The sequence below is a fragment of the Pongo abelii genome, chromosome 22 (assembly GCF_028885655.2).
Source record: "Pongo abelii isolate AG06213 chromosome 22, NHGRI_mPonAbe1-v2.0_pri, whole genome shotgun sequence".
Taxonomy (NCBI): domain Eukaryota; kingdom Metazoa; phylum Chordata; class Mammalia; order Primates; family Hominidae; genus Pongo; species Pongo abelii.
Window position 1 is genome coordinate 49,701,319 of NC_072007.2, and position 14,065 is coordinate 49,715,383.

The 14,065-nt window shown below is 45.3% G+C and overlaps 1 long non-coding RNA gene across 1 annotated transcript; it reads left to right on the forward strand.

Moving 5' to 3' along the window:
• Positions 1-8,466: 8,466 nt before the first annotated feature.
• Positions 8,467-13,614, forward strand: LOC134760855 (uncharacterized). The gene is made up of 3 exons (XR_010138886.1): positions 8,467-9,378; positions 9,851-10,050; positions 13,296-13,614. It is a non-coding gene; the product is annotated as an uncharacterized LOC134760855 (long non-coding RNA).
• Positions 13,615-14,065: the final 451 nt, after the last annotated feature.

Sequence of the window (14,065 nt, forward strand, 5' to 3'; positions counted from 1 at the left end):
AAGAAAACAACATTATAGGCCAATATCCCTGATAAACATAAATGTAAATAGAATCTAGGCTGGTGCAAAAGTAATTACGGTTTCAGACCATGAATTTTAATTATAACTAGGCTCAAACACATCTTTATTAATCAAAATAGGAATCATTACAATCAACACATTTTTGCCAATGAGAAATAAGTTTGTTATTCCTTTAGTGTAAAAAATCCATGCTTTGGGATTTGGTGGACTCTTGGAAAGCATTTTCTGCATTTTGCTGGTTGTGGAAGTGTTTTTCATGCAAAAAGTTGTCGAGATGCTTGAAGAAGTGGTAGCGTGTTGGCGAGAGGTTAGGTGAACATGGCAGATGAGGCAAAACTTCGTAGCCCAATTCATTCAACTTTTGAAGAGTTGGTTGTGCCATGTGCGGTAGGGAGTTGTATTATCAGTCCATTTTCACGCTGCTGATGAAGACATACCTGAGACCGGGTAGAAAAACAGGTTTAATTGGACTTACAGTTCTACGTGGCTGGGGAGGCCTCAGAATCATGGCGGGAGGCAAAAGGCACTTCTTTTGTTTGTTTGTTTGTTTTTGTTTTTGTTTCAGACAGAGTCTGTCTCTGTCGCCCAGGCTAGAATGTAGTGGTGTGACCCCGGCTCACTGCAATCTCTGCCTCCCGAGTTCTAAGCGATTCTCCTGCCTCAGCCTCTGGAGTAGCTGGGATTACAGGCAACTGCCACCACACCCGGCTAATTTTGTCTTTTTTTTTTTTTTTTTTTTGTAGAAACAGGGTTTCACCATGTTGGCCAGGCTGGTCTCGAGCTCCTGACCTCAAGTGATCTGCCCTGCTTGGCCTCCCAAAGTGCTGGGATTACAGGCATGAGCCACTGCGCCTGGCCAGCACATTTTTAATCTAATTAGGAAACAACTAAATTCCGCCTCAACTTTAGATTGGACTTGGGCAGAAGACAACTGTAATCCCAGCACTTTGGGAGGCTGAGGCTGACAGATGACTTGAGGTCAGGAGTTTGAGACCAGCCTGGCCAACACAGTGAAACACCATCTCTGCTAAAAACACAAAAGTTAGCCAGGCATGCTCATGCATGCCTGTGATCCCAGCTACTCGGGAGGCTGAAGCGTACAGGTATCAGGCGAAGCACCTCTATGTTTTGAAAGGCACAATAATAGTCACCACCAGACTAGAACCTGTGATATGGAATCATTGCCACCTCAACAATGTAATGAGACCCTTTTATTAGCAGACCAGACGTGGATGGTATGGCAACATAATTTGCCAAAAATGGATGCCTACCCTTCTCCTTGGGGATGGTTATGGGCTTGCAGAACTCATGGCTGGTCGTACTTACCTTCTAACTGGACCGGAAGGTGTATGTGTGGTCACCCTTATCTCCCGGGATGTATCCTCACCAAATTGGACTCTCTCCCATCTAACTGGGAAATTATAAAGGCTCGCCATAGGCGACAAAAACAAGCATCTTGGTGGTTCTACCCCATGGCTATGTTTTCCTCACAGGCAGCTACCAAATTACAAACTGAAGCCTTAGCCGAGCACACGGTTGCAGCTTTCACTAATACATGCTATGCCCTTACCATCCTGAGGAAACCTCTCAGATTAGGCAGGTAGCCTTACAAAACCATATGGCTTTGGACATTTTAACAGCGACCCAAGGAGGAACTTGTGTTTTGATCAAAACTAAATGTTATGTGTATGTTCCAGACTATTCATATAACGTTACTCAGGCTATGAAAGCTTTAGACACTCATATCTCTGCCATTGATGCGTTATCAGTCGACCCTATATCGGCTTAGTTCCAACAATTGCCCAGTTCTTAGAAGGCCTTTCTGTTTAGTTTACTTGGAATGATTTTATTTATTTTGCTTTGCTATTGTGGAATATATTGCGGTTATATTCTTCGTGTAGGAATGCCAGACAAGCTTACTTAAATTGGACCCTTATTAAGCTTCCAGATATCACCTTTTGTTGGAACTCGGAGTTATGAACACCCCTCATCATACTGATGCTTTCTGACTGAACTCCTCTCTATCCTGAATGCAAGAGACCCAATAATTAGGCAGAAATATCGTCGCCCCTATTCAGCCTGAAGGAGTTACAGAAGACAGATCTTTGTCCCTCTGCAACCTTTAGGGTTAAGGGTCCTCTTGTAAAGGGAGCGGAGAAATATGTCAGAGGCGTTTGAACCAGAGTGACTCCATCTTGAGGGCTATGTAAAATGAGGCTGGGACATACTGAGCTGCATTCCCAGAAAGTCAGGTATTCCTAGCCTCTAGATGTTTACGGTTAAAGGAACAGATTGATAATGTTTACTAAAGTGACCCAGACTTAGGAATGTCCTGATATCCCAATATCTTGAGAACAGAAGCGTTCCTAATTTTGCTTTAAAGATAATAGTATCAATTCTTGCAAAATGTAGTAATTAGGAAAATTAATCATTTATCACAAACCCTTGTAGCAGAGCACATCTCCCCATGATCTTTTTTTTATCCTATCTATAAATAAGTATTGTACCTAGGGTAGACACGTTCCTCCTCTGGTAACTTCCTTCTTTCTTTTTTTTTGAGACAGGGTCTCGCTCTGTTGTCCAGGCTGGAATGCAGTGACGTGATCATGGCTTACTGTAGCCTCCGACCTCCTAGGCTCAAACAATTCTCTCCTTTCAGCTTCCTGAGGAGCTGGACTATAGGTGCATATCCCTATGGCTAATTTTTAAATTTTTTTTGTGGAAACAGGGCCTCACTATGTCACCCAGCCTGGTCTCAAACTCCTGGGCTCAAGCCATCGTCCTGCCTCAGGCTCTCATGGACAAATGATTTTTTATTTTTAATAGAGGGATTCTTGCTCTGTCTCCCAGACTGGAGTGCAGTGGCGCTATCTCTGCTCACTGCAACCTCTGCCTCCTGGGTTCAAGTAATTCTCCTGCCTAAGCCTCCCAAGTAGCTGGGACTACAGGTGCACGCCACCAAGCCCGGCTAATTTTTGTATTTTTAGTAGAGACGGGGTTTCACCATATTGGTCAGGCTGGTCTCAAACTCCCGATCTCAGGTGATCCACCCACCTTGGCCTCTCAAAATTCTGGGATTACAGGCGCGAGCCACTGTGCCCAGCTGACAACTAATTTTTGACAAGGACACGCAATGGGGAAAGGCTGAAGCAGGGAGGATTACTTGAGTTCAGGACTTTGAGAAAACCAGCCTGGGCCACATAATGAAACCCCTATCTCTTTTTTAAAAAAGTATTGTATACTAGAAGTTTGCTAAGAGAGTGGATCTTAATATGTTAAGTGTTTTTGTCACAAAAATAGCAGCAATCATAATAAAGGAGGTGCAGTGAAACTGCGAGGGGATGAGTATGTTTATGGCCTTGATGGTGATAATGGTTTCCCAAGTGTATACTTATCCCTAATCTCATCCAGATGTTTACATTCAATATGTATGGTTTTGATATGTTAATCATACCGGAATAAAGTGGTTTAAAAAGAAGAGTTGGCAGGGTGCAGTGGTTCCTGCCTGTAATCCTAGCACATTGGGAGGCCAAGGCAGGAGGACTGCTTGAGCCTAAGGGTTCAAGACCAATCTGAGCAACATAGGGAGACCCTTGTCTCTACAAAAAGTAGTAGAAAAAAATTAGCTGGGCATAGTGGTGCATGCTTGTAATCACAGCTACTCAGGTGGCTGAGGCTGGAGAATCACTTGAACCTGAAAGGCAGAGGTTGCAGTGAGCTGAGATTGTGCCACTGCACTCCAGCCTGGGCGACAGAGAGCGATCCTGTCCCCCCCTAAAAAAGAGTCAAGCTGCCTGTCCTCATAGGACTTGTGTTCTAGCGTGAGAAGACAGACAATAAACCAGTAAAGAGGATACTTTGACATAATTGTAAGTGCCTTGAAGGAAGAAAATGCAGAGTTTAGCCTGAGAGGTTGAGATGTAGGATCGGGTTATCCTGAGACAGAGGAGACCAGGGGTACATAGTAAAGTCACTTAGGCAATGAATGACTAGGATCTTGGCTGTAGGGATGGGGATCAGTGGTGGTGGTGGTGGTGAATTGGGGATATATTTTGGTGGGGACTGACAGGACTCTTCAGTGAATCTAATGTGAGACAGAGCACAGAGACTTTTGGCTGTGAGCAATAGAAACCCAAATTAGCATCAATCACGAGAAAGGAGATCATCTCCAACAATAGAAGATGGATGTGGGATTCATAATAGGCTTGCCCTGGGTCATGGATTCAGCAGCTTAATGGGTTATCACAGTCCCAAGTTCTTTTTTTTTCTTTTTTGAGACGGAGGTTCAGTTTTGTCGCCCAGGCTGGAGTGCAGTGGTGCGATCTTGGCTCACTGCAACCTCCGCCTCCTGGATTCAAGTGACTCTCCTGCCTCAGCCTCCCAAGTAGCTGGGATTACAGGCGGCCACCACCACACTTGGCTTATTTTTGTATTTTTAGTAGAGACGAGGTTTCACCATGTTGGCCAGGCTGGTCTCAAACTCCTGACCTCAGGTGATCCACCCACCTCAGCCTCCCAAAGTGCTGGGATTACAGGTGTGAGCCACCACGACCGGTCCCAGTTTCTTTTTTTCCTCTTTTGTTGTGCCTCTTTCTGAGTTGGCTTCTTTCTCTGTCTGAAATGGAAATTCTAGGTGTCATATCCAGATTACAGCATCCAGACAAATAATGTCTCTTTTCTCAGAGTGCCAGTCGATTGGCTTTTCTTACTGCTTAGAATTTAGTCACAGTCAGGGGGACTCGGATACCCTTTTGACCGAATCAGGCCCACCCCTGGAGTTGGGCCGGGAGTGGAGACAGTGGAAACCTGAACAAAATGAGGGCTCTGTCACAAAGGACAAGGAGAAGAGTTGATGTGGCCTGGTATTCAGCGGTATCCGCCAGGCTGTGTGGATGGGGAGCCATTTGCCCTGCCAGGGATGCAGAGAGTTTGAGAGGAAGCTGGTAGGTCTGGTGTTGATGCATTACATTTTGGGAAACATCCGGGTCCGGCAGACAGTTGCAGCTACAGGCCTGGAGCTTAGGAGGAAGGAAATATTTGAAAGAAAAGAGATGTTCGTGCGAGAGCTGAAACCTCAGGCATGTGGATGGGTCAAATGGGGAACATAAAATGCCTACACCTGGCAACTAGGGAGGTCACCCATCGTCCTGATGAAGCAGTTTCAGTGAGTGGCAGGGCAGAAACCAAGCCGACGGTGGAGAGTGGAAGGGAAAGGAAGAAATGGGAAGAGCTCTGGATCCTACACTGCCGTGCTGGACCACACTGTTTCCCAGGAAGCCCAGGGTCTGAGCTGGTTTGTCCACGTGATGAAGACAGAAGATAAATAGGGGCAGGTGTGACCCAAGCCTGTGAGCCAAGGAGAAGGTATGAAGGGAGGTGATGGTCAGAACATGTGAATGCTCAGCGCTCATCACTGTTTTGCATATCCAGGCTGCTGCAGAAGGATGACAAGCAAAGGATGCAAATGAGAGCAAAAACACAGGGCTTGACACAGCTTGTCTATCATCACTATGATGGATGAGCTGGCCAGTGACACCCAAACACAAATATACACATATAGCTCACCATGCAGCATATGTTTCTAGCCTGTTTCCAAACTTTATGGATACATGACTGTGTAATTAATTGTCATTAGGTACGATGATTGGATTTCTGTTGTTACATGTATCCCTCTAGCAGTTCACAGTACTGATTGTTATTTTAAATAGAACACGGTGAGGCACGGAGGCTCATGCCTGTAATCCCAGCACTTTGGGAGCCCGAGGCGGGCGGATCACGAGGTCAGGAGATCGAGACCATCCTGGCTAGCACGGTGAAACCCCATCTCTACTAAAAATACAAAAAATTAGTCGGGTGTGGTGGTGGGTGCCTGTAGTCCCAGCTACTCGGGAGGCTGAGGCAGGAGAATGGCATGAACCCAGGTGGCAGAGCTTGCAGTGAGCCGAGATCGCACCACTGCACTCCAGCCTGGGCGACAGAGCGAGACTCCGTCTCAAAAAAAAAAAAAAAGAAAAGAAAAAGAAAAAAGGAAAAAAAAAAGAACACTAAGCCAGCCATAAATTGGTCACATTATTCTCTCCTGCTCACAAATGAAGCCTGGTTTTCCAAATATGGAAAGGAAGGGCCCCTTGCTTCTCTCCCATATGGCTCAGCTTTTGTGGCTTCGGAGGATAATCACTCCCTCTAAGGGGCAGCCATTTAATAGTCAAGACATGAGTGAAACCCCCCCAAAACCTACTCAAATATTAAGGGGCACTTGTTCTGCCTGACTGCTGAAATTACATGAACAAGCTAATGGTTTCCCTGTGTCGGGCGAGCTATAAAAGCAGAGGCAATGGTACAGACATGTGTATCTGACATGGCCTGAGGGGCGAAGCCTGCAGGAGGAAGCTGCCTTCAGTTTGATTAGATGTCGCCCTACGTCTGTGGTTTGAAGTGTTGGCCAGGATACTAACTAAAAGCAGAAAAAAATGTCGTCGAAATGCTACTTTTACTTTTTTCCTTTTTTTGTTTTTGAGACTTACTCTATCACTCAGGCTGAAATGCAGTGGTATGATCATAGCTCACTGTAATTTCAAACTCCTGGGCTCAAGAGCTCCTCCTACCTTGGCCTCCCAAAGCCCTGGGATTACAGACATGAGCTTCTCGGCCCAGCCAAGGTCTTTATTATCACAGGATTTTGCATCATCTTCTTGTTGTTTTTATTGATCATATTTGCATGCTGCAAAATGCTTTCTCCATGGCACTCTGCCATGTGGTCAGCTCACCACCCTGAACTATGTATGAAGTACCATAAATTTAGGTTTGATCCAAAAAGGACTCTCTCATTATCAAAATGTGCCTGTTATGTTGCCTGGGCCAGCGAAGTCCTTTCCATTAATAGCTCTAAATGGAATGAGAAATCTTAGACTTGTAGGTTAGTCTATTTTACTTGTGTGTTTATTTTGAATACTTTCAAAATGTTTGGTGAAACTTAATTTGGAACATTCCAGTGTGTTCTCTCATCTCTGAGCCAACCTATAAGGAAAAGAGAATTGTCTCTTCAGTGTATCACTCGTGGGGCTGTAGGGGAGGCAAGGAGATCACCGGTTGCATTTTTCTTTGGAAGTTTTCTAACACAGACCTGTTAATCAGTCTAGCCTATTTTTCTATGGGAGTGAGATGAAAAGAATGAAGTATATGAAATCCCTTATTAACCCTTGCATGCTCAATCTCCACATTAGATCAGGGCCTTCTGTATTTAATAGCATTCCATACTACTTTTTTGTTTTGTTTTTGAGATGGAGTCTTGTCCTGCCGCCTAGGCTGGAGTGCAGTGGTGCAATCTCAGCTCACTGCAACCCCTGCCTCCTGGGTTCAAGCGATTCTCCTGCCTCAGCCTCCCGAGCAGCTGGGAGGCACATGCCACCGTGCCCAGCTAATTTTTGTATTTTTAGTAGAGACAGGGTTTCACCATGTTGTCCAAGCTGGTCTTGAACTCTTGACCTCAGGTGATCCGCCCATCTCAGCCTCCCAAAGTGCTGAGATTACAGGCGTGAGCCACCACGCCTGACTTACTTTTTTGAAAAAGTCTTAAATAATGCACACACCCCATTTTTATTTTATGTGTATCCTTCCTTTGTTTTATATTATTTACAAACAATATAACGTGCATCTGTAAACCTATCATCCAACTTGGAGCTAGGATGTGGACAGTTACCAAGATAAACTTATGTGTCCCTTCAAAATGCTTTGCATGCTTATAATTATTTACAGTACTTACAGTTGTTTGTTTAGTTAAGCCATAAGAGAACAAGGTCTGGGCATATTTGGTTCATCATCATATTTTACCCTGCAGTGAGTGAAGTATCTGATACCTAAAAGGCTTTAATATCTTTTTTAAAATATCTTTTTTAAAGAAAAATGTAATTCTTGTAAAAACACATATCATAACATTTACCATCTTAACGATTTTTAATTATCCAGTTCAGTAGTGCTAAGTACATTCATATTATGGTGCAATAGCTCTCCAAAACTCTACCCATTAAACAACTTCCCATGTCCACATCCTCCCAGTCCCTGGTAACCACTGTTCCACTTTCTGTTTCTCAGTTTAACTACTTCAGATACCTCATACAAGTGGAATTGTACGATATTTGCTTTTTTTGTGACTGGTTTATTTCACTTAGCATAATGTTGCCGGGGTTCATCCATGTTGTAGCATGTCAGAATTTCCTTCCTTTTTTTTTTTTTTTTGAGATGGGGTCTCACTCCGTCGCCCAGGCTCACTGAAACCTCTGCCTCCCGGGTTCAGTGGCGCAGTCATCACTCACTGCAGGCTCCATCTCCGGGGCTCAAGTAATCCTCCCACTTCAGCCTTCAGAGTAGCTGGGACTACAGGTGTGCACCACCATGCCCACTAATTAGATTTTTTTTTTTTTTTTGTAGAGACGAGGTCTTGCTACGTTGCCCAGGCTGATCCCAAACCCCCGGCTTAAGCAATCCTCTCATCTTGGCCTCCCAAAGTGCTGGGATTACAGATATGAGCCTCCAAACTTGGCCACTAAACTTATTTATTTATTTATTTATTTATTATTTTTTGAGACAGTCTCACTCTGTCACCCAAGCTGGAGTGCAGTGGCACGATCTCTGCTCACTGCAACCTCCACCTCCCGGGTTCAGGTGATTCTCCAACCTCAGCCTCCCAAGTAGCTGGGATTACAGATGCCTGCCACCACACCCAGCTAATTTTTGTATTTTTAGAAGAGACAGGGTTTCATCATGTTGGCCAGGCTGGTCTCGAACTCCTGACCTCAGATGATCCACCTGCCTTGGCTTCCCAAAGTACTGGGATTACAGGCATGAGCCACTGCACCCAGCCTCAGCTTATTTTATTTATTTTGTAGAGGCAGGTTCTCACTATGTTGGCCAGGCTGGTCTCAAACTCCTGACCTCAAGGAATCTTCCCACCTTGGCTTCCCAAAGTGCTGGGATTACAGGTGTGAGCCATCACACTCAGCCTCATTTAAAAAAAAAAAATTAATTTTTTCTGAGACAGGGCCCAGGCTGGAGTGCAGTGGTACAATCTCAGCTCACTGCAACCTCCACCTTACGTGTTCAAGAGATTCTCATGCCTCAGCCTCCCAAGTAGCTGGGATTACAGGTGCACGCCACCACATCCTGCTATTTATTTTTATTTTTATTTTTAGTAGAGACGGGGTTTTACCACGTTGGCCAGGCTGGTCTTGAACTCCTGGCCTTAAGTATTCTGCCCACCTCAGCCTCCCAAAGTGCTGGGATTATAGGTGTGAGTCACCACGCCTAGCCTCATTTTTTAAAATAATGTTTTTCTACCAAATTGGATATTCTTACCAGCAGGTAAGAATGATTTAATTTTTTAATGAGAATGGAACATATTTTTCCCCCTTCCCTTCCCCCTTCTCATCTCTTCTCCCTCCCCTCCCCTCCCCTCTCCTCCGTTCCCCTCCCCTCCCCTCCCCCTTTCTTCTTCCCTTCCCCCTTCCCTCTTCCCTTCCCCCTTCCCTTCCCCTTTCCCTCCTCCTTCCCTCCTCCCTTCCCTTCCCTTTCCTTTCCTCCCCCTCCCCTCCCTTCCCCTCCCCTCCCCTCCCCTTCCCCTCCCTTCCCCTCCCCTCCTCTCTTCTCTTCTCTTCTCTTGAGGCAGAGTCTCACTCTGTTGCCCAGGCTGGAGTGCAGTGGTGTGACTATATCTCACTGCAGCCTCAACCTCTTGGACTGAAGCCTCAAGCAATCCTCTTGCTTTAGCCTCCCGAGTCAGCTGGGACTACAAGTGTATGCCATCGTGCCTGGATAATTTTAAATTTCTTTGTAGAGACGGGGTTTCACCATTTACTTACCTAGACTGTCTCGAACTGCTGAGATCAAGCGACGCACCTGTCTCAGGGATTCTTAGTAAATCTACAGGGCTGTGCAACCATCACCACAATCCAGTTTTGGAACATTTAAATCACCTGGAAAAGATCCCGCCTGTCCATTTGCAGCGAATCCTGGCCATAACCCCCGAAGCCGCAGGTAACCACTGATCCACTTTCTTTTACCATAGCTTAAAATCTTCTGCCCTTGACTAGCCTGGGAAACATAATGAGACCTTGTCTCTACAAAAAATTTAAAAATTAGCTGGTCATAGTGTCATGCACCTTTAGTCCCAGCTACTTGGGAGGCAGAGGTGGAAGGATCACTTGAGCCTGGGAGGCAGATGTTGCAGTGAGTCGTGATTGAGGTACTGCACTGTAACTAGGATGACAGAGCAAGACCCTGTCTCAGGAACACAACAAAACAAAACAACCTTCTGCTCTTCAAAGGACAGTTTTAAGAGAATGAAAAGACAAGCTACAGACTGGGATAAAATGTTTGCAAAACATATTACAGATAAAGGATTTGTATACAGAATAAACTCAGCATTATAATAGATAATAAATGACTCAGTAAAGAAAGGGGCAAGAAAGATCTGAACAGATATTTCATCAAAGATATAAGAATGACAAGCATATGAAAATGTGTTCAATATTAGTAGTCATTAGGGAAATGCAAATATAGCAGAAAACTATAATGAGATACCATTACCCCTTATTAGAATGGCTAGATTGAAAAGACTGACCCTACCAAGTATTGGTGAGGATGCGGAGGAACTGGAACTCCTGTGGTTTGTTTGTTTGTTTGTTTTTGAGATGGAGTCTCGTTCTGTCTCCCATGCTGGAGTACAGTGGCACGATCTCAGCTCACTGCAACCTCTACCTCCTGGGTTCAAGTGATTCTCTCACCTCAGTCTCCCCTCCCCAAGTAGCTGAGATTACAGGTGGCCATCAACCCGCCCGGCTAATTTTTGTATTTTTAGTAGAGACAGGGTTTCACCATGTTGGCCAAACTGGTCTTGAACTCCTGACCTCAGGTGATCTGCCTGCCTTGGCCTCCCAAAGTGCCGGGATTACAGGTGTGAGCCACTGTGCCTGGCCAGAACTGGAACTCTTGTACACTGTTAGTCACTGCTAGAGGGAATATAAAATGGTATAACTGGCCACGTGCTGTGGCTCCCACCTGTAATCCCAGCACTTTGAGGCCAAGGTGGGTGGATCACGAGGTAAAGAGATTGAGACCATCCTGGCCAACATGGTGAAACCGTGTCTCTACTAAAAATACAAAAATTATCTGGGCGTGGTGGCGTGCACCTGTAGTCCCAGCTACTCTGGAAGCTGATGCAGGAGAATCGCTTGAACCCAGGAGGCAGAGGTTGCAGTGAGCCGAGATCGTGCCACTGCACTACAGCCTGGGCGACAGAGTGAGACTCCATCTCAAAAAAAAAAAAAAAAAAGGTATAACTATGCTACACTACTTTGCAAAAGAGGTTAGCAGTTTCTTGAAATGCATTTTTTTTTTTTTTTTTTGAGACAGAGTCTCGCTCTGTCGCCCAGGCTGGAGTGTAGTGGCGCGATCTTGGCTCACTGCAAGCTCCGCCTCCCGGGTTCAAGCGATTCTCTCACCTCAGTCTCCCCAAGTAGCTGAGTTTACAGGTGCCCACCAACCTGCTGGCTAATTTTTGTATTTTTAGTAGAGACAGGGTTTCACCATGTTGGCCAGGCTGGTCTTGAACTCCTGACCTCAGGTGATCTGCCCGCCTCAGCCTCCTAAAGTGTTGGGATTACAGGCATGAGCCACTGCGCCCGGCTGGAACTGGAACTCTTGTACACTGTTAGTCACTGCTAGAAGGAATGTAAAATGGTATAGTTGGCCAGGCACGGTGGCTCCTGCCTGTAATCCCAGCACTTTGAGGCCAAGGCAGGTGGATCACAAGGTCAAGAGATCGAGACCATCTTGGCCAACATGGTGAAACCCCATCTCTACTAAAAATACAAAAATACAAAAATTATCTCTGCGAGTCCCATCTACTCGAGAGGCTGAGGCTGGAGAATCGCTTGAACCTGGGAGGTGGAGGTTGCAGTGAGCCGAGATCGCACCACTGCACTCCACCCTGGCGACAGAGTGAGACTCCGTTTCAAAAAAAAAAAAAAAAAAAAAAAAGGTATAACTATGTTATACTACTTTGCAAAACAGTTTCTCGAAATACTTTTTTTTAGGGATGGGGTCTCACTATGTTGCCCAGGCTGGTCACCAACTCCTCAGCTCTAGTAATCCTTTCACTGCAGCCTCCCAAGTACTGGGACTACAGGCACATCCACCGCTCTGGTTCATAAACTTTTTTTTTTTCTTTTTTTCTTTTTTTATAGGCAGGGGAACTGTATCTTCAAAAATGTCAATATAATAAAAAACAAAGAAAAGATATGGAAATGTTTCAGATTAAAGGAGGCCAAAGAGACATGTAAATTAAATAAAATACCTGACCCTGGATCTTTTTTTGTTTTTGAGATGGAGTTTCACTGTTGTTGCCTAGGCTGGAGTGCAATGGCTCGATATCAGCTCACTGCAACCTCCGTCTCCTGGGTTCAAGTGAGTATCCTGCCTCAGCCTCCCAAGTAGCTGGGATTACAGATGTCCACCACCATGACCAGCTCATTTTTGTATTTTTCGTAGAGACAGGGTTTCACCGTGTTGGCCAGGCTGGTCTCGAACTCCTGACCTCAGGTGATCCACCCGCCTTGACCTCCCAAAGTGCTGGGATTACAGACGTGAGCCACCACGCCTGGCCAACCCTAGATCTTATACTGAAGGAGAAAAATGCTACAGAGGAAATTATGCAGTCAATTGACAAAATTGGAACACAAATAGCAGATTAAAGTATTGTATTAACGTTAACATTACAGAAGTTGATAAATTATGTAAGAAGCCAGGCGAAGTGACTCACACCTGTAATCCCAGCACTTTGGGAGGGTGAAGTGGGTGAATCACCTGAGGTCAGGAGTTTGAGACCAGCCTTGCCAACATAGTGTAACCCCGTCTCTACTAAAAATACAAAAATTAGCCGGGAGTGGTGGCGCATGCCTGTAACCGCAGCTACTCGGAGGCTGAGGCAGGAGAATCGCTTGAATCTGGGAGACAGAGGTTGTAGTGAGCCAAAATTGTGCCACTGCACTCCAGCCTGGGTGACAGAGCAAGACCTTGTCTCCAAAAAAAATGCAAGAGTACATTGTTAGTGATACACACACACACACACACACACACACACAGAGAGAGAGAGAGAGAGAGAAAGAATGAGAGAGAGCGAGAAAGAGAGAGAAAAGAATGAGAGAGAGAGAGAAACAGAGAACAAGTCCCCAAAGAACCTTGGTCAACCCAGCTCTCCCCTTCTTGCTTGCGGTTCCCAGGCAGAACGTACCAAGACTGCAACATCCTGAGATAAAGAGGAACAACCCAGGCTCTCTCCATGATCCTCCTAGAACAGATGTCCTGCAACACTTGTGATCAGTTAAGTCAAGTCCTGGCCAGAATATAAAACCCAGAGTGGAGGGGTGGAGTGCTTTCTGAGTCCCTCAGCTGCAGTGTGAAGTGGAGCTCGTGCAGATGAGACTTCCTCTGTCCTATGCACCTTTCTTGAGGCTTGAGGACTAGCTCACCATGGATCCTAGGCGGCTGTTGGCTTTTGCCGCCTTTCTGGGAGTAATAAAGTTGCTTTGCCTGACTTGTGCAAGTGTTCTATCTCCCTGGACTTATACTCGGGCAGCTGGGTTTGTGCAAAATCTCCTAGCAAATGCAGGAATCTTAGCAGAAATTAACAAGGTATTTAGAGTCCTCCCTTGGGATTGGTAATCGGTGCGTGATGTTTCTCTCTCAGTGATTGACACTGGTGTATGGTATTCTGCTTAACAGAGGGAGAGAAAGAACATGAAGGAGCAAATGAAGTAAAATGAACTAGGTTAATCTAAGTTAAGGATATATATATATATTTTTTTGAGACAAGGTCTTGCTATGTTGCCTAGGTTGGTCTTGAACTCCTGGCCTCAAGCGATCCTCTCACCTTAGCCTCCCAAAGTGCTGGGATTATAGGTGTGAACCACCAGCTCTGCCTACATTGAATGTTCTTGACACCATTTTTATTTTTTGCAGCTTTTCTTTCTTTCTTTCCATTTTGGGACAG